This window comes from Rhinatrema bivittatum, chromosome 6, assembly GCF_901001135.1.
Source record: "Rhinatrema bivittatum chromosome 6, aRhiBiv1.1, whole genome shotgun sequence".
Lineage (NCBI taxonomy): Eukaryota > Metazoa > Chordata > Amphibia > Gymnophiona > Rhinatrematidae > Rhinatrema > Rhinatrema bivittatum.
The window spans coordinates 2,247,867-2,266,353 of NC_042620.1; positions in this window are offsets into that span (position 1 = coordinate 2,247,867).

The following is an 18,487-nucleotide window of genomic DNA, read 5'->3' on the forward strand; positions in this document are numbered from 1 at the left end:
CCCATGTCAGTAGGAGTCCCTCAGGGCTCTTCCTTGTCTCCTACTTTGTTTAACATTTATCTGTTACCCTTATGTAAACTTCTCACCGACCTCAATCTCAAACACTTCCTCTACGCTGACGATATTCAGGTCCTGATCCCCATCAAGGAGTCGCTCGCAAAAACACTGTCTCACTGGGAAACCTGTCTCCAAAAGATCAAACAGCTTCTCACAAGTCTCAACCTGATACTAAATTCTTCAAAAACAGAACTTCTACTCATCACACCAGAAAACAGCTCCCTCACACACACTCATCCTACCGTACCAAACACTACACAAGTGAGAGACCTAGGAGTCCTAATTGACAATCACCTAAACCTGAAAGCGAACATCAACAAAACCACCAGAGACTGCTTTTATAAGCTCCAAGTGCTGAAAAGAATACGGCCTCTGTTCCACACACATGACTTTAGAACAATTCTACAATCAATCATTTTCGCAAAGCTGGACTATTGTAATTCCATCATGCTTGGTCTCCCCTCATCACACACCAAACCACTGCAAATGGTCCAAAATGCCGCTGCCCGCATACTCACAAACACCAGTAGAAGAGAACACATAACCCCCATCCTGATGGGCCTCCACTGGCTGCCCCATCTACTTCAGAATAAAATACAAGGCCACTCTCACCATATTCAAAAGTATCCACCAACTAGCCCCAATCGATCTCCATTTCCCCCCTTCGATTACACCATTCTACAAGACCGACAAGAGACGCTTACAAAGGATCACTACAAGTACCTCCAGCCAAAACCACCAGACACATCACGCTAAGAGATCGGGCTTTCTCCACAGCCGGTCCAACTTTATGGAATTCCATTCCCCCGGATCTTAGAATGGAACCCAGCATCTCAACCTTCAAGAAAAGACTCAAGACGTGGCTGTTCACACAGGCCTTTCCTAACTCCAATATCACTTAACTCCCTTCAACTACCACGCTTCTCTAGCTATAGCATTAACAGCCACCTCGTACAATGTTATTATTTACATATATAATTATCTGATCTTCTTTTTCCTTCTTAATCCAAGTTATTGTTTCCCTGTTATATGTAACTGCTTCTCTACACTACAGTTCAAATTGTAATGTTTATTATATTTACACCCCTGTTCTTTGTGAACCAGCATGATGGGACTTCTGTCTTGAATGTTGGTATATAAAAAACCTTAAATAAATAAAAATAAAAAATATGCGCGCCGAGCCTAGAAGGCCCAGCGATGTGCGTAAAGCCCTGGGATGCGTGAAAGTCCCGGGGCTTGCAAAAACGGGCGGGGAGGAGGCAGGGTGAGGCGGTGCAGGGGCAGGGCATGGGCAGGGCCAGAGGCCTCTGACAGAGCGGCCATTGCTGCTCTGTCGGAGGATCGCGTGCCGGCAGGCTGCCAGCGCACGCAACTTGCGCCTGCCCAGAGGCAGACGGAAAAGGTAAGATAAACATTTTGGGGGGGGGTAGAGTAGGGCTGGGGGGGAAAGGTTAGGGGGAAGGGATCGGAGGAAGGCAGTGCGGCTCGGCGCACTGCCTTCCTCCGAAAAAGACCCTAGAGAAGGAACAGTTGCTGCTTGACAAGAGCTTAAATGGGAGTGGGAGTAGGGAAAACTCAATTACGGAAGACAATGTATGGGAAGAGCTGGGGAAACTGAAAGTGGACAAAGCCATGGGGCCTGATGAGGTTCATCCCGGGATACTGAGGGAGCTCAGAGATGAGCTGGGGGCTCCGCTGTGTGACCTGTTCAATAGATCCCTGGAAAGTGGACAAAGCCATGGGGCCTGATGAGGTTCATCCCAGGATACTGAGGGAGCTCAGAGATGTTCTGGCGGCTCCGCTGTGTGACCTGTTCAATAGATCCCTGGAAACGGGAGTGGTGCCGAGTGATTGGAGGAGAGCGGTGGTGGTCCCGCTTCACAAGAGTGGGAGCAGAGAGGGAGGAGGCTGGAAACTACAGACCGGTTACCCTCACCTCAGTGGTGGGAAAAGTAATGGAGTCACTGTTGAAAGAGAGAATAGTGAACTATCTACAGTCCGGAGAATTGATGGACCAGAGGCAGCATGGATTCACCAGGGGAAGATCCCTGTCAGACAAATCTGATTGACTTTTTTGATTTGGGACTAGGGAATTGGATCGAGGAAGAGCACTCAATGTGATTTACTTGGCTTTCAGCAAAGCTTTTGACATGGTCCTGCATAGGAGGCTCAGGAATAAAATCAGAAGCTTGGGAGTTAGCACCAAGGTGATGGTGTGGATTACAAACTGGTTGACTGACAGGAGACAGTGTGTGATGGTAAATGGACCTGCTCTGAAGAGCGAACGGTGTTAAGTGTTGTGCCCCCACTGATCAGTTTTGGGTCCAATTCTGTTCAATATCTTTGTGAGCGACATTGTGGAAGGGATAAAAGGTATAAATGTATCTAATTTGCAAATGAGCAACAGAGTGGACTCGCCTGAAGGAGCAGAGAGAATGAAAAGTGATTTACGAAAGCTTGAAGTGCTCGAGGATTTGGCAGCTGAGGTTCAATGCCAAGAAGTGCAGAAGTCCTGCATCTGGGGTGTGATAATCTGAAGAGCTTTATGTGATGGAAGGTGAAAGACTGATGTGCACAGACCAAGAGACAGATCCTGGGGTAATAGTGTCAGGTTAATGGGAATGTGGCAAAGCAAGTGCTAGCGACCAGCTCCCCAAAGGGGTGGATTTTAGCAATCTGTTATAGATCTGCTCCTCCAGAGGGGAGGAGTTAGCAATCTGTTATGAATCTGGCTGCTGGATATTCCCGTTGAAGGAGGAATTAGGAATCTGTTAGTGAACACCCCGCCAGGGGAAACGGAAGTAGTAGCACTCTGTTACGGATCTTGCTAAGGAGTAGTGATCTGTTAGTGCTCTGCCCCTCCAGGGGGATGGAGTAGCAACTGTTATGCTTGTTCCTGTAGAAAGATGAGAAGGTGGATGCCACAAAGAAGTCTTTTCCAATCTTTAGGAATAGCACATATTATACGTCTCCACTAATAAAGATTGGAAAAGACTTCTTTGTGGCATCCACCTTCTTGTTGTTTCCTCACGGCTTTATTGGATCGCCTACCTTGCTGTTCTTGGGTCCTGTAGAAGATGAGCCAGCAACCTGTATGATCCCCATGGAGAGATGGCTATCTGATATGGATCAGCTTCCGCAGAGAGAGGAGTGATGGTCTGATGTGGGTTGGCTCCCACAGAGTGGCAGATGAATACCGCTGTATTGGTGTAAGAAGTAACACTTAGTAGAAATAGTGAATCCCTGGGCCGATGGCAGATGACAGTGCCGTCAAGTGGAGATCCTGAGAGGGACCACGGCTAGGCTGGAGTATCGAGACAAACACAGATAGTTCTTTATTAGACTGGAAGTAGAACCACCAGAGGTGGCAGTAAGTAGTGAGTTGATGTGCCCGGCAGGGCTGAAGTCCCTCTGATACCGGAACTACGATCTCTGAGTTGCTGAGCTGTAAGGAGAGAATATAGGTAGTGAGTAGACAGGGTATGCAGGGCATAGCCAGTGGTAGATGATACACTCACAATTGTAGAGATCTGTAATGTCTTTTTATGCAACAGAGAGTCTTCAGTATTCAGGAACAGGAGCCGCAGGCGAGTACTGGTTCCTATAGGCAGTCTGAAATAGAACTCACAATAAATGTGTATGGGATGGCTTCTGGAATAGAAGAGAGGCTAGAAGAGATTTAGGAACATGGGCCCCTCGTGGAGCGAAGAGTACCGGTTCCTATCTGTTAATCTGTAATAATAATCCATAAGATTTATTTATTTATTTTGAACTTTTTTTATACCGACATTCATGTAGAGAAATTACATATCATATCGGTTTACAGTGAAACAAAAACATTGCAAAAAGCATTACAATGAAACAGGGGTTACGATGAACTGGGAGAACAGGGTATAACTAAATAACTATTAGAGAAACTGTCGAATGAACAAAATCTTACTTGAGGCAATAAATGCGAATACATATAAAATAGAGCTTATGACTGATAATACGCTATTAAGAGCAGTCCACTCTAGTCCAGATGGTGAGTACAACCAGAGCGGAGATGAGAGCATTCCTGGTTGGTGGGAGGTTTCTCCGGTTAAGGAAACGCCCTGACTGAATAGCCAAGTTTTGAGATTTTTTTTGAACGTTAGATGGCATGGTTCTTGCCTGAGATCTGGGAGAAGAGCATTTCCATTGCGAGGGACCAGCGGGTGGATAGGGCAACGTTTCCTAAAGGTGGTCTTTTACTGGTGGGGCGTTAGAGAGTGCCTTTGTAGGCAGATCTGACTGGTCTGGAAGATTCATGGAGACGAAAAGGAAAATTAAAATCAAGCGGAGTTAGGTTGTGAGTGGCTTTATGAATCATTGTAAGGACTTTGTAGAGAATTTCGGAATTTGATGGGTAGCCAGTGTAGGCTCCGAAGTATGGGTGTTGTGATGTGCTCTCTTCTGTTAGTTAATTGGTCAGGATCCTGGCGGCGGAGTTCTGTACCATCTGAAGGGATCTGATTGTGTTTGCTGGGAGACCTAGAAGGAGCAAATTGCAGTAGTCGATTTTTTCAGAAAATTATGGATTGAAGCACCGTGCGGTAGTCCTGAAAGTGGAGGAGGGGTCTCAGCTTTTTTCAAGACTTGTAATTAACGAAACAGTCTTTTGTGGTTGTGTTGACAAATTTTTTAAGGTTGAACTGACTATCAAGCATAACGCTGAGGTCTCTCACATGTGGGGAGATATTTAATTGTGAAGTGATCGGTGTATTGGTTAGTCCATTATTGTCGTCTTGGGAGATGATAAGGATCTCAGTCTTGTTGGTGTTCAGGACTAGGTTGATGCTTGTGAGGAGGTAGGTTGATAGATTGTATGCAATTGTTCCAGACGCTGAGGGTTTTGTCAAGGGAGTCTTTGATAGGGATGAGGACCTGAACATCGTCCGCGTAGATGTAGTGGGTTAGCTTAAGATTTGTGAGAAGCTGGCAAAGTGGAAGGAGGTTAAATATTGAAGAGGGTGGGAGAGAGAGAGATGAGCCTTGGGGACTCCCAGAGAGGAACTGACCAGGGTGGGATTCTTTGTTGTTAATTTTGACCTTAAAGCAATCTATTACTAAGGAAAGACTTGAACCATCTGAGAGCTGTGCCTGTAATACCAATGTCCATGAGTCGATCAATAGTATTGAATGGTTCACTGTATCGAAAGCCGCAGATAAGTCTAAAAGCACGAGGAGGTATGGTTGTCTTCTTTCTAGGCTGAGCATAATGGAGTCTGAGAGTGAAATTAACAGAGATTCCGTATTTAGTAGGGATGTGAATCGTTTTTTGACGATTTAAAACAATCGTCAGATATATTAAAATATATCTGTTAATAATAATCTGTTAATGTTCAATGTAATTGCTTTCATTTACTGAAGCACTGTTTCTGTTCAATGTAAACCGAACTGATTTGTAACCCCTTACAAGAATTTCGGTATATAAAACTGTTAAATAAATAAATAAATATTTAAATCGTCAAAAATTGTTAGAGCCGCGATACAATAGCAATTCCCCCGATTTATCGTCAAAAAATCGTAAATTGGGGGAGGGGGAGGGCGGGAAAACCGGCACACCAAAACAACCCTAAATCCCACCCCGACCCTTTAAAACAAATCCCCCACCCTCCTGAACCCCCCCAAAATGTTTTAAATCACCTGGGGTGCAGTTGGGGGGTCCCGGCGCGATCTCCCGCTCTCTGGCCACGGCTGCGTTAATAGAAATGGCGCCGGTGGCCCTTTGCCCTTATCATATGACAGGGCAAAGGTAGCACCAACGCCATTTTGATCCTGGCACCCGACGTCATGAGTGCAGGAGATCGCTCCCGGAACCACACTGGACCCCAGGGACTTTGGCCAGCTTGGGGGGGCCTCCTGACCCCCATAAGACTTGCCAAAAGTCCAGCGGGGGTCCGGGACTGACCTCCTGCACGGGGGCCGTATTGCCAATATTCAAAATGGCGCCGGCGCTACCTTTGCCTTCACTATGTCATACGGGCGACATCGGCCCGTAGCTACCTTTGCCCTCACTATGTCATACGGGTGACGTTGGCCCGTATGACATAGTGAGGGCAAAGGTAGCGCCGGCACCATTTTGAATATTGGCAATACGGCCTGCGTGCAGGAGGTCGCACCTGGACCCCCGCTGGACTTTTGGCAAGTCTTGTGGGGGTCAGGAGGCCCCCCAAGCTGGCCAAAAGTCCCTGGGGGTCCAGCGGGGGTCCGGGAGCGATCTCCTGCACTCGTGACGTCGGGTGCCAGGAACCAAAATGGCGCCGGCGCTACCTTTGCCCTGTCATATGATAAGGGCAAAGGGCCACCGGCGCCATTTCTATTAACGCAGCTGTGGCCAGAGAGCAGGAGATCGCGCCGGGACCCCCCCACTGGACCCCAGGTAATTTAAAACATTTTGGGGGGTTCGGGAGGGTGGAGGATTTATTTTAAAGGGTCGGGGTGGATTTTAGGGTTGTTTTGGTGTGCCGGTTTTCCCGCCCTCCCCCGATAAAACGATTTTTTAACCAAAAAAAACATGACGATCAGATTCCCCCCCCCCCCGCCAAAATCGATCGTTAAGACGATCAATCACACGATTCACATCCCTAGTATTTAGTGCTTTGCGGAAACCAAACTGAGCTGGGGCTAGTATCTTTTAGCCCTCGACGTCCTCTAGACACAGATCCATTATAGCATACTATGTAATTATTCACTGTAAATGCGTTTTACTATGTAAATATTCCTGTCCCTTTCTCTCTTTTCCTCCTATCCCAGTTGTTAACTTCCTTGTTCATTGTAACTATTATTTTCCGCACCAGTTCAATACCTCTAGTTCTATGTTCAATGCACGACTTGTTAAATGTAAATCGACTTGATGCAACCTCTGGTCATGAAAGCCGGTATAGAAAAAATATAAATAAATAAAATAAATAAATAAATGTCCAGATATTCCAAGAGTTGCTTGTTGACGATTTTTTCCAGTAGTTTGGCAATGAACGGTAAGTTAGCTATCGGATGGAAGTTGGCGGGATCATCTGGTGACAGTTTCGGGTTTTTTAGCAGATCTTTCTCTCTCTATCAGACCCACCTGTGTTAATAACTCTCAGGATCTTTCTCTCTGTATCAGATCCTGAGCTGTTAATAACTCTCAGGCTCTTTCTCTCTGTATCAGATCCTGTGGTGTTTATAACTCTCAGGATCTTTCTCTCTGTATCAGATCCTGTGGTGTTTATAACTCTCAGGATCTTTCTCTCTGTATCAGATCCTGTGCTGTTAATAACTCTCAGGATCTTTCCCTCTGTATCAGATCCTGTGCTGTTAATAACTCTCAGGATATTTCTCTCTGTATCAGATCCTGTGCTGTTAATAACTCTCAGGCTCTTTCTCTCTGTATCAGATCCTGTGGTGTTAATAACTCTCAGGATCTTTCTCTCTGTATCAGATCCTGTGGTATTAATAACTCTCAGGATCTTTCTGTCTCTATCAGGCTCTGCGGTGTTAATAGCTCTCAGGATCTTTCTCTCTGTATCAGATCCTGTGCTGTTAATAACTCTCAGGCTCTTTCTCTCTGTATCAGATCCTGTGGTGTTTATAACTCTCAAGATCTTTCTCTCTGTATCAGATCCTGTGCTGTTAATAACTCTCAGGATCTTTCCCTCTGTATCAGATCCTGTGCTGTTAATAACTCTCAGGATATTTCTCTCTGTATCAGATCCTGTGCTGTTAATAACTCTCAGGCTCTTTCTCTCTGTATCAGATCCTGTGGTGTTAATAACTCTCAGGATCTTTCTCTCTGTATCAGATCCTGTGGTATTAATAACTCTCAGGATCTTTCTGTCTCTATCAGGCTCTGCGGTGTTAATAGCTCTCAGGATCTTTCTCTCTGTATCAGATCCTGTGCTGTTAATAACTCTCAGGCTCTTTCTCTCTGTATCAGATCCTGTGGTGTTAATAACTCTCAGGCTCTTTCTCTCTGTATCAGATCCTGTGGTGTTTATAACTCTCAGGATATTTCTCTCTGTATCAGATCCTGTGGTGTTTATAACTCTCAGGATATTTCTCTCTGTATAAGACCCTCCTGTGTTAATAACTCTCAGGATATTTCTCTCTGTATGAGACCCTCCTGTGTTAATAACTCTCAGGCTCTTTCTCTCTGTATCAGATCCTGTGGTGTTAATAACTCTCAGGCTCTTTCTCTCTGTATCAGATCCTGTGGTGTTTATAACTCTCAGGATATTTCTCTCTGTATAAGACCCTCCTGTGTTAATAACTCTCAGGATATTTCTCTCTGTATGAGACCCTCCTGTGTTAATAACTCTCAGGATATTTCTCTCTGTATCAGATCCTGTGCTGTTAATAACTCTCAGGCTCTTTCTCTCTGTATCAGATCCTGTGGTGTTTATAACTCTCAGGATCTTTCTCTCTGTATCAGATCCTGTGCTGTTAATAACTCTCAGGCTCTTTTCTCTGTATCAGATCCTGTGGTGTTAATAACTCTCAGGATATTTCTCTCTGTATGAGACCCTCCTGTGTTAATAACTCTCAGGATATTTCTCTCTCTGTCAGGCTCTGCGGTGTTAACAACTCTCAGTATATTTCTCTCTGTATGAGACCCTCCTGTGTTAATAACTCTCAGGATCTTTCTCTCTCTGTCAGGCTCTGCGGTGTTAATAACTCTCAGGATCTTTCTTTCTCTGTCAGACCCTGTGGAGTTAATAACGCTCAGGATCTTTCTCTTTCTATCAGGCTCTGAGGTGTTAATAACTCTCAGGATCTCTCTCTCTCTGTCAGATCCTGTGGTGTTAATAACTCTCAGGATCTCTCTCTCTGTATCAGATCCTGTGGTGTTAATAACTCTCAGGATATTTCTCTCTGTATCAGATCCTGTGGTGTTAATAACTCTCAAGATCTTCTCTCTGTATCAGATCCTGTGCTGTTAATAACTCTCAGGATATTTCTCTTCTGATTAGACCCTCCTGTGTTAAATAACTCTCAGGATTTCTCTCTCTGTATCAGATCCTGTGGTGTTAATAACTCTCAGGATATTTCTCTCAGATCCTGTGGTGTTAATAACTCTCAAATCTTTCTCTCAGATCCTGTGGTGTTAATAACTCGCATGATCTTTTTTCTGTTTCAGACCCTGCAGTGAGAATTGTTTACCCCACGGGTGACAATGGAAAATTGGAGTTTCAGGCATTTGATCGAATTGAACTGCTATGTGAGCTTTCTCGCCCGTGTACTGAGGTTCGCTGGTTTAAGGACGGTCTGGAGGTTGCTGAGACAGAGACCCTGACCCTGGCGTCTGAAGGTGCTCACCAGCGTCTTACGATCCTGAGTGCCTCTGTGGAAATTCTGGAGACTACCTCTGTGATGCCAGAGATGATGCTTTCTCATTTGATGTCAAGGTGACAGGTGAGGGGTCAGGTGGGACTAGTGTGAGAAGTCATTTGTAATCTCATGAATGTAACCTATCCCTGAAACTTTTCCCCAGCTATAACTGAAGATAGTGTGAGGTAGAAATATTTTAACTAAATAATTTGACACATTTTATTTAAAGTCTTGTGTTTGCTGTCTTAGTCCACTAGGGTATGTAGATGATGAGGTCATTTGATCTGCATTTCTTTGTATTCAGTTGGACTATCACAGCAATCACAATCCTTCACATTTTTGTAGAAATGGGAGAATATGGCTGGAAGAGACCTCCAGAGATCCTTGTCCCTCCGTAGCTGTCTCATCTCAGATAAATGTATGGGAGACATACACTATCGGCCGAATTTTAAAAAGTGCATGGGGATACACGCTGAAGTGCCGGGCTATGTGAAAGGACGGGGCAGGGTGAAGGCGACCTCGGACATCGGCCATTAGGTCCTCTCCCAGGGAAGTGCGCGCCGGCCGCCAGCCAGCGCACTACTCGAGAAGCAGGTGAGTATAAAAAGAAAAAACCCCAGGTAGAAGAGTTTTAAGGGTCAGGATGGAGAGGGCAAAGGGGAGGCAGGGTAGGCAGGGACTTAAGGAAATTCCCTCCCAGTGCACTCCTTTATTGGAGCAGACTGGGAGCGAACTGGGGAAGGCTGGATTGCATTGCTGTGCGTTTTTTTAATAAAATCCCCCCAGTTTCCTTGTGCACGCACGTGTGTACAGATATAAAATCTGGCACGCATGTGCACACGGGTATCGATTTTATAACATGTGCACATCAGCGCGTGCTCGCGCCGGGAACTGCGTGCACATGGACTCCATGCATTTAAAAAAAAAATCTACCCCTCTATGGGCTGTGGTCTTTTTTCTTCTGTCCTATTTCTCTGTTCCTACTTTCCTCTGTTTTACACTCTCTTGCCCCTCCCCTTACTCATCCTATAAGGTGCACCAAACGCCAACCTTAGCTCACGCCCAAAATTCACTTCCTGTATTCCTGTGCCCACTCCACAGAATACCCGTGGCTAAATCTCATGCCCCGCGCTGAGCATGCATTTCCGATTCATGCTGCTACTTACCAAACAAGGCCATTGCATCATCGTCTGACAAAAGTGTCGTGCATCCTAATCCCTCCCTATTTCCTTTCCACACTTAACTTCCTCCTCAAACTGCCTCTGATACCCCCTCCCTTCACTCTCTGCCCAGACTATGGCAGAACCTTACTCTTCAGTTCTCCATTAGGTCATCTCTACCTCCATCTCCTCCACTTCATTCCTCTTCCTTTCCTTTGCTCCCTGCACCTGCTCCTCCTTTTCTGAAATCCCAGTTGAGGAAACTGCTCTTCTCTTTTCCTCTAAACTTGCCACTTGTTCCTCTGTTCCCATTCCCAGCTACTTCTCAGCTTTATTTCTCCTGCAATCATCCTCAGCCTCTCACATTCCACAGCACTCCCCAAAATACCCTCATTAGACCCTACCTGTCCTGCCATTTCCCCCCTCCCTGTGCAGTGGGTGAGAGGTTGCGTACAGTGCAAAGCGCTCCTGGCCCTCAGAGAACGAGTCCGACCTCTGGAGACCTGGAGGAGCCGAGGCAGACAGAGGAGACCTTCAGGACAGAGCTGAGCAGTCCCTGTGCTGTTTTGGAGATTTTCACCTTGGTGTAGCAGGAAGTGATTCTGTGGCTAGGACTTGCCCTCCAGTTCATGCCTTATCTTCTCTCACTGAGGATGGGTCTCCAGGGCCTTGTCCCCAAAAGGGAAGGGATAGGACAGCCATTGTAGCTGGAGATTCAATCATTAGGAATGAGGATTGCTGCATTGCTAGTGAGCATGGAAGCGCTTGATAACTTGCTTGTCTGGTGCAAAGGAAGCGGACCTCATGCATTACCTAAAAAGGATCTGCTGTCCTAGTATACGTGGATACCACTGACATAGGAAGGTGCAAGAGGGAGGTTCTGGAGGCTAAATGTAGGCTCCAGAACCTCAGAAATGCTCCTCTTTCCATATACAGGACCCCAAAGCCAGGGAGATCTCTGGTTTTAAAGGAACAATTATTAGCAAACAAAATCACTATAACACCATAAACATAACATATTAACCATATAAACAATAACTTTATTAATTATTTACTAACATATCAAGATTGCTCTACTTAAACAAGTCCCTAATATACAGTTCTAAGCTGCTTTAATTTAGAAAAATACTGATGAACTAAAAATGCAATAAAACAATTTACAAAAATGCCACTGAGAACAAACAAAACACAAAACAACCACCCATAAAAAATCAAAACAAAAAAGAAAGAATGAAAAAATCAAAAAGAGTCCATGAATGTGCAAAAGGGAAGACAAAAGACAAATCCCAGGAAAACCAAAAAACTAAAAAGAAAACCTCTCCACAGTTGCCCAACGCTTCTTCCCAAACCCAACAACATTTTCTCATCCGGAGTCTCAATGCATCTGCAGTACCCGAACGTAATCCACTTTGAAATGCCAAAAAGCAGAATCTAAAACTAAATACAATTTTAAAATATGGGCACATTTTCAAAGAGCCGTGTGCGTAAAACTCGGGGCTCACGCGTGTGACTGGGACCTGTGCATGCTGCACACATTTTCAAAAGGGCCCGGCCACGCGCAGAAGTCCCGATGTGCGCACAAGTGCTGGGCCCTGGAAAGGGGGCGGGGCAGGGGGTGGGGTCTGGGTGGGGAGGGGAGGGGCACGGCGGGATGGAGGCCGGTCAGGAGAGCGGCCATTAGCTGCTGTTCCGGGGAAGCTTGCGCCAGCAGCTGGCCGGTGCGCGGATGTTGCTTCTGCTCTAACAGAGTAGTAAGTAAAATAACAAAATAAATGGGGATAGCTAGGGTTAGGTTAGGGGTCAGGGTGGAGAGGGGAGGAGGTAGGAAGAGCGGACTTGGAGGGAACTGGGGAAGGGCTGATTTACTAAAATTCACCCCCTCCCCTTGCATGCACAGAATTTTAAAATCCGCCAGCACGCACATGTTATAAAACTGGCGCGTCCACGTGGGTGGGCTGGGAACCAGCTGCACACGTGTGCGCCGCGTTTAAAATCCTCCCTGAGTGGTGCAGGGAAGAGAGCCCTGACATTGTTAGCAGGGGAAGGGGGACCCTATTCTTTAATTCAGCTGCTAGTTAGAAACCTTTCACAAAGGAGAGAGAGCAGCTTCTAAAGCAGACCACGGAGAAAACCAGCAGTCGCTCAGCAGCGCACGATTCGGAGGGCAGGATCTTCCAAGGGTACTGGAATTACAGTGTCCTGATAGAGAGAGGAGGCTGGGAAAGATACAAAAAATAAAAACAGACATATTTACAGAGAGAGCTTGCAGGTCGAGCTGCCTGTCTCATCTGATAATAAGCCGGCCGTGAGGATTATTATTTAATGTTTTTATAGACCGACATTCGTTAGAAACATCACATCGGTTTCCATAAAACAATAATGCAGCCAACAAGGCTTTACAGTGGAACTGATGTTAAACTGAGAAGGGGGGGGGGAGGGGGAGGGAGCGTTAGGGTATAAATAGTATTACAGTTTGGAACTTATTTACAATCATTGCAGGTGAAAAGCTGTTATTTATTTAACACTTTTCTATACCGACCTTCATAGTTATGTACAATTATTAAACGACAAAATGAACAATCATTAGGAAGACAGAGTACAATCGTGATAGTGAAATGAGTTGAAAAGCTGAGATGGGGGTAAGACAACAGTTGATTTTGAAAAAATGCAATGCTACAAAGCGGGGTATAAAGACGGGGAAGTAATAAGGATAACTAGGAGGTCATGAACCTTGAAAGGATAAGGTAGGTGAAAAGAGAGGGGAGGGGTATTTATAAGGGGAAGGGGAGTAAGCGTTACATAAATGACAAGGAAATTTGGAGGATTATCTGGTAAGGGAGTGATGAAGTTTAGGGAGGGGAGGAGGGTGTCAGGTGTAGGCCTGCATGAAGATTTTGTCTGAATTATTTTGGCTGCTGGGCATGGTAGGTCCTGCTAAGGATAGAGACCGTTCTTTGCTGGAGGTAAGAAGACTCAGTTTGGGGGAAGGGGTGTGTAAGGTTGCGAGATAGGGTGTTCTGGTAGGTCTCGTGGTGGAGCGAAACTGTAAAGCGTCAGTAAACCAGAGCATATTTGGGTTGTGGATGGCTTTGTGTATGAGGGAGAGTGCCTTAAAGTGAATCCTGGAGGCTATAGGAAGCCAAGGGAGTTGTTTGAGGATTGGGGGTAGTATGTTCCCTTCTGCGGGTGCCGGTCAGTATGCGCTGCAGAGGCATTTTGTAGCAGTTGCAAGGGGGCGATAGTGTTTTTGGGGAGACCTAAGAGTAGGGCATTTGAATAGTCTATTTTGGATAGAATGAGAGACTGAAGGACTGATCTAAAATCATTGAGGTGCAGGATTGGTTTTAGTTTTTTGAGAGTGTGCAGTTTAAAATAATATTCTTTAAGGGTGGAGTTAATGAACTTTTGGAGATTGAATTGGGTGTCTAGGATGACACCAAGGTCTCTTACATTTTGTGAGAAGGCTGGGAGGGATGGGAGTGTGTTGTCGGATGTGAGAATGGGGTTGAGGTGTTGGGGTGCAATGAGCACGAGTTCAGTTTTGTTAGTGTTTAGTGCTAGGTTGAGTTGCGTGAGTAGGGTGTTTATGGAGGAGAGAGCACCTTCCCATTTTTTTAAAGCATTGGGTAGAGAGTCTGTGATAGGTATGAGAATTTGCACATCGTCAGCGTATATGAAGTGAGGGAGTCTGAGGTTAGCAAGGAGATGGCAGAGGGGCAAGAGGTAGATGTTAAAAAGTGTGGAGGAGAGGGAGGAGCCTTGTGGCAAGCCTCGTGTAATGCTGATAGGTTTAGATTCGTGATTTCCAATTTTGACTTTGAATTGTCTGTTACCAATGTAAGATTTGAACCAGAGGAGTGGGATCCTTGAGATGCCGATTTCGGACAGCCTGTCAATTAGGGTGTGGTGATTGATAGTGTCAAAGGCTGCGGAGATGTCTAATAGAGCTAGAATGTACGTATGGCCCTTGTCTATGCCTCTGAGGATGAGGTCGGAAAGTGAAGGCAAGAGTGTTTCAGTGCTGAAATGCTTACGGAAACTGTGTTGTGAGGGGGAAAAGGAAGTGGTAATGTTCTAGGTAGTTTGTTAGTTGTGTGTTGACAGTTTTTTCAAGAAATTTAGCTAAAAAGGGTAAATTGGAAATGGGGTGATAGTTAGTTAGTTCTGATTGGTCACGTTTGGTTTCTTTAGTAAAGGTTTTATGATGGCTAGTTTGAGTGGGTTAGGTACATTTCCAGTGGTCATAGATTTATTAATGATGTCGGCTATGGGTTGGGCTATAGTGTTTGGAATGGATAAGAGGGCTTTGGTAGGGTTAATGTCTGAGAGGTGGGTGGAGGGTCTCATTTTCTTTAGAATTGAGATAATTTCTGTGGCGGAGGTGGTCTCAAAGATGTTCATGTTGGCGTGGAAGTTTTTGGGAGGGTTATGATAGGTGTTACGGAGGTAGTAAAGCTCGTAGTGAGGTTGGTTATTTTATTGTGGAAGAATTGGGAAAGATCATCACATTTGGTTTCCGTTTCTTCGCAATGGGAAGACTTTAGTGAAGTTTTAGTTAGGTCTGATACGAACGAGAAAAGGGCTTTGGGGTTGAAATGAAGGTTGTGTATTTTAGTGGCGTAGTAGTCTCGCTTGGTTTTGAGAGTGTTCAGCTGGTAGGCATATGTAGTAGAGTTTTGTATTTTGCAAGTTGCGTTGGGGAGGGTTCTTTGCGCCAATTTTTTCTTGAGTTCTAAGGTTAAATCAGAACCAGAACCAAAACCCAGAAACCGAAACCAGAACCCAGAATCAGAACTTGATAACTGCCTGTTACTTAGCATATCTAGAGAGAATCTCTTCCTGAGTCACGCTCATCACAGTGCTTGATATCTGCCTGTTACTTAGCATATCTAGATAGAATCTCTTCCTGAGCCACGCTCATCACAGTGCTTGATACTGCCTGTTACTTAGCATATCTAGAGAGAATCTCTTCCTGAGTCACGCTCATCACAGTGCTTGATATCTGCCTGTTACTTAGCATATCTAGAGAGAATCTCTTCCTGAGCCACGCTCATCACAGTGCTTGATATCTGCCTGTTACTTAGCATATCTAGATAGAATCTCTTCCTGAGCCACGCTCATCACAGTGCTTGATATCTGCCTGTTACTTAGCATATCTAGGAGGAATCTCTTCCTGAGCCACGCTCATCACAGTGCTTGATATCTGCCTGTTACTTAGCATATCTAGATAGAATCTCTTCCTGAGCCACGCTCATCACAGTGCTTGATATCTGCCTGTTACTTAGCATATCTAGATAGAATCTCTTCCTGAGCCACGCTCATCACAGTGCTTGATATCTGCCTGTTACTTAGCATATCTAGATAGAATCTCTTCCTGAGCCACGCTCATCACAGTGCTTGATATCTGCCTGTTACTTAGCATATCTAGGAGGAATCTCTTCCTGAGCCACGCTCATCACAGTGCTTGATATCTGCCTGTTACTTAGCATATCTAGGAGGAATCTCTTCCTGAGCCACGCTCATCACAGTGCTTGATATCTGCCTGTTACTTAGCATATCTAGATAGAATCTCTTCCTGAGCCACGCTCATCACAGTGCTTGATATCTGCCTGTTACTTAGCATATCTAGATAGAATCTCTTCCTGAGCCACGCTCATCACGGTGCTTGATATCTGCAGTTACTTAGCATATCTAGATAGAATCTCTTCCTGAGCCACGCTCATCACGGTGCTTGATATCTGCCTGTTACTTAGCATATCTAGATAGAATCTCTTCCTGAGCCACGCTCATCACAGTGCTTGATATCTGCCTGTTACTTAGCATATCTAGATAGAATCCCTTCCTGAGCCACGCTCATCATCACGGTGCTTGATATCTGCCTGTTACTTAGCATATCTAGAGAGAATCTCTTCCTGAGCCACGTTCATCACGGTGCTTGATATCTGCAGTTACTTAGCATATCTAGAGAGAATCTCTTCCTGTGCCACGCTCATCACGGTGCTTGATATCTGCCTGTTACTTAGCATATCTAGATAGAATCTCTTCCTGAGCCACGCTCATCACAGTGCTTGATATCTGCCTGTTACTTAGCATATCTAGATAGAATCTCTTCCTGAGCCACGCTCATCACGGTGCTTGATATCTGCCTGTTACTTAGCATATCTAGATAGAATCTCTTCCTGAGCCTCGCTCATCACGGTGCTTGATACTGCCTGTTACTTAGCATATCTAGATAGAATCTCCTCCTGAGCCACGCTCATCACGGTGCTTGATATCTGCCTGTTACTTAGCATATCTAGAGAGAATCTCTTCCTGAGCCACGTTCATCACGGTGCTTGATATCTGCAGTTACTTAGCATATCTAGAGAGAATCTCTTCCTGAGCCACGCTCATCACGGTGCTTGATATCTGCCTGTTACTTAGCATATCTAGATAGAATCTCTTCCTGAGCCACGCTCATCACGGTGCTTGATATCTGCCTGTTACTTAGCATATCTAGAGAGAATCTCTTCCTGAGCCACGCTCATCACGGTGCTTGATATCTGCCTGTTACTTAGCATATCTAGAGAGAATCTCTTCCTGAGCCACACTCACGCTTTCTCTCACTGACATAGCTTGAGCAAGTTACTTTATTTCCCCATTGCCTCAGGTTCCAACTTACAGGTACATTTTCAAAAGCTGGCACACATAAAAATCAGCGGGTGTGCGCATGGCCGGTCCATGTGCACGCTGCAGAGATTTATAAAGATCCGTGGCCTCGCATGCATCTTCCACTAAGTGCCAAAGAGCCGGCAAAAAAAATAAGTGCAGCCCCTGGGCGATGGCCGGCTATGACAGCGCCATTAGGATCTGTTCCAGTGAAGCTTGCACCGGCACTCACAGCTTTACTACTGCTCCCCATAGCAGGTAAGGATAGAAAAAAACTAGAGGAGTTTCAGAGGTCGGGCAGGAGAGGGGAAAAGGATGGCAGGGTAGGTAGAGGTTATAGAAAGCTCCCTCCCAGTCCGCTCCTTTATTGGAGTGGACTGGGAGGGAACTGGGGAAAGGCCTAGTTTATATCCGCATGCATTTTATAAAGTGCCCCCCCTTACGCATACCACCCTGCACTTGTGCACAAATGTGCACACTGATATAAAATTGTGCGCACTGATATAAAATTGTGCACGCTGATATAAAATGGTGCGCGCTGATATAAAATGGTGCGAGCTGATATAAAATTGTGCACACTGATATAAAATTGTGCACGCTGATATAAAATTGTGCGCGCTGATATAAAATGGTGCGCACATGTGCGCATGGGTAGCGGATTTTATTACATGTGTGCATTGGCACGCATGTTATAAAATGGGTGCGTCCATGTGCGTGCACCAGGAACTGCGTGTACATGGATGCCCGTGCACGGGTATGAAATTTCACCTTTCAGATTGTAAGCTCTTTTGGGAAGGGACTCATCATACCTAAAAGACATTATAAACTGCCTTGAACTAAAATTAAAAAGGCACTGTAGAAATATTAAATATTATTTTGCAACCTGCTATCTATACAAAGTGCACAGATAACACGGCTTTCTTTTAACATGTTTTTAAACATTATTTGCAATTAAATGACAAATAAGACAAAGTGAAGATGCACACGCTTGTGAAGTAGCGTGCCCCAGCTGGGATGTAGTGTGCCCAGAAAAAAATTGGGCTGTAACAATTTCAAGCCAACAACATCTCTGTTGATTTGTTTTACATGCGATAGGTAGAGATGTTGTGGCAACACTCAACGTGACAACCTCGAGTGTTTGCCTTTTTGTAGTATTATTTTTAAACTTTCTATATACATTGTTATTTCTGTTAATTTATCTGCATGCAATGCAGGAATTTATATACAATCTTGCTTAATACAAATTATTTTTACAACTTTTGAGTTTTGGGCTGCTTTTGGGCTAAATTCTG